Below are 2,500 nucleotides of genomic sequence, written 5' to 3' on the forward strand. Positions count from 1 at the left end.
GGGGGGGGACCCTGACTTTAGGTTGCGATGCCCGACACCTTTTGCCAACCCCTCCCGCCGCGGGGTTGCAGCGGGGATGGTCCCGATGCTGTGAGAAGGATGGAGTGGGGACGTGTGCGTGGGTTCGCTAAGTTTGGGGTGGTTGTAAAAGGGGCTTGTGGGGTGCTGCGAGGGAGGGAAGGGCTGTGGGGGGTTCCCAGAGCACCTCTGGGTGCCTGCGGGGCACAGGGCGATGCAGGTCTCCCTGGGGTGGCAGAGAATGGGATGGGGGGTGCTCCCCAGCCGTGGTGGTTGCCTTTGGCTGCTGCTGGGGGTGTGATGGGGGTTCAGGATCTCCCCCCGACTCCCACACACGCACACGCAGTTCCCATCCCGGGTATGGGGTCTGGCACACCGTCCCTGCCTCGTTTTCCCTCATGTAAGGAGAAGGGGTTACAACCATTAACAGAAAACCCCTCTGCTTTGCAGCCGGTCCTTCCCTGAGCCTGTCCACCTTCACTGGTCAATTACGGGGGCTCCAAGCCCCTCTCCCAGGGCTCTGCAACACCATCCCAAGTGCTATAAGAAGGGCTAGGAGCCCTCTTCCTGCTTTGACTGTGCCTTGTCCCCGTCCAGTTCCTTCCTGGTCTTCCCTTTCGTCCTCCACAGCAGGAGCGATGCTGCACCCTGACCCCACTGTAACACCCGGAGCAGCGTATGGAGGTCCCCCGGGTCCCCTTACCTCAGCACCTCTGTGCCCCTCCGAGAGCCATCAGGCAGGATGTCCTTCCTGCTCAGCCCTCTCCCTGTCCCTTGTCCCCTGCCAGGCTCAGCCCCGCGCCCACCCTGTCCCCTGGCAGTGCGGCTTGGCTGAGCTGGTGCAATTCCTCAGCACTCTCCAAGGGTAAAAACCTCCCCGGCTCTGCCCTGCCACCTCCTTCCTCTTCCTCAGCGAGGTCTAGGGCACAGGAAGGATTGTGGGACCCAGGTTAATGAGTCATTAATTAATTAGGGACCCACTTAATATGCATGGAGAGTTGTTTGTTTCCTTTAGCAGCCCGGACTTTGGATGAGATCCCAGCCCTGCGAAGCCTCCAGCCTCGTCTCCCAGCTGATAATAGATAATACAGATATTTCAGCACCAGCCAAAGCAGAGTCATCATCATTAATACAGAGCCCTCCCCGCTACGCGGCGGAGGTCACCAGGCAACTCCTTGGAGTGTCGGGGGCTCGGCCCTCCCGGCTTTCCTCAGGCTCTGCCTGGCCAGGTGAGAGAAAACCTATAGGTAATCAACAGGTAACGGGGCTGGGGAGATGCACCCCGCACCCCGAGCGCCCCTGCCTTCCTCCCCGGGAGGCTTTCGGGCGCCGCGATTTTCGCTCTGCCGCGCACGCAGGTTTGGGCATCTGTCAAAGTAGCTCTGCTCTTCCTCAGCCCCCTTCCTCCCCTCCTCCTCTTCCTCCTCCCTCAGCCATCAGCTGTCAGCTGGCCGTGGCTCTCGGCAGACCCAGCGCTGGAGCTGGGTTGTGGCTGAGCCTCAGAAAGCCCCAGCTCTGAAGGGACGGGGTGGTCAGGGATGGAAGGGGGGTGTCTTTTTGCCCTCCATCCCTTTGACCTTGCCTTGATGCTCCCCTCCCTCCCAACTCCTCTCTGTGCAGCTGATTCACAGGGGTCGTTTGCTTGGCCAGGGCAGGATCAGGGACATGAGTGTGAGTCACAGCCCAAGGTACCTGGCAGAGTTCTTCTGCAACCCGTTCTGTTCCCTTCCATTCGGGAACCGGTGCCTGCTCTCAGCCACGACTGAAAAGTCCCTTTGAAACCCCTACCTGATGCCCCTCGATCCCTCTTTTCCCCTTTTCCTCCCAGCCTTGGCAGAGCCATGGCTGAAACACCTCTCTGTGAAAGTCTGAAGATGCATCAACAGCCACCCTCCATCAGCGAATGTCAGGCCGTGAAAGGCAAGGGGGCGGTGGGGGAAGAGGGAGAGACAAATTTTGCGATTCATTCCCACACAGGGTGATTCAGAACAAGATGCTTTGTAATTACGCATCCCTGATGGAGACTCCTTCTCTCTCCACCCGCCCCCCCCCCCCCCCCTCCCCTTCCCAAGAAAGGCTAAGCCATGCCTGGGTGCCAGCATCCCCCAGGAGCACAGCTCCGGGAGCAGCGTGTCTGTGTGTCTGCGCCGTACTCGGAGCTCTACAGAGGCTAAAGGTTAATTTTCTCCCCCAGTGTGAAGCAAAGTGCTGAGAAATGGCATTTGGGGAGGCACACGAGGAGCTCATCGCCTCCCCAGCCGTAGCCTCCAGCCCTGGGTAGGTGCCACACAAGCAGTGAAGCCAGCAAGGACACCCCCCCCCTCACCCCCCCACTTCGAGAGCTCTCCAAGGAAAAGGGGGAAGGCAGGGAGCTGCGATGAGGGCAGATTCGTGCCCGGGGCAGGCAGCTTCCGAGACTTTGTTTGCCAACATTGCGGTTTGAGGAGTCCCGGACCCCAGGGCTGCCCGCGAAGGCACCGCG

The 2,500-nt window shown here is 60.4% G+C and overlaps 1 protein-coding gene across 5 annotated transcripts in view; it reads right to left on the reverse strand.

Annotated features, from left to right (window-relative positions):
• The window catches only part of LOC103623907 (brain-specific angiogenesis inhibitor 1-like), a 164,553-nt gene that overhangs the window by 160,829 nt on the left and 1,224 nt on the right, over positions 1–2,500 (reverse strand). The gene's annotated exons all lie outside the window — the stretch shown is intronic.

This window comes from Corvus brachyrhynchos, unplaced genomic scaffold (genome assembly GCF_000691975.1).
Source record: "Corvus brachyrhynchos isolate BGI_N302 unplaced genomic scaffold, ASM69197v1 scaffold89, whole genome shotgun sequence".
NCBI classification, from domain to species: Eukaryota; Metazoa; Chordata; class Aves; order Passeriformes; family Corvidae; genus Corvus; species Corvus brachyrhynchos.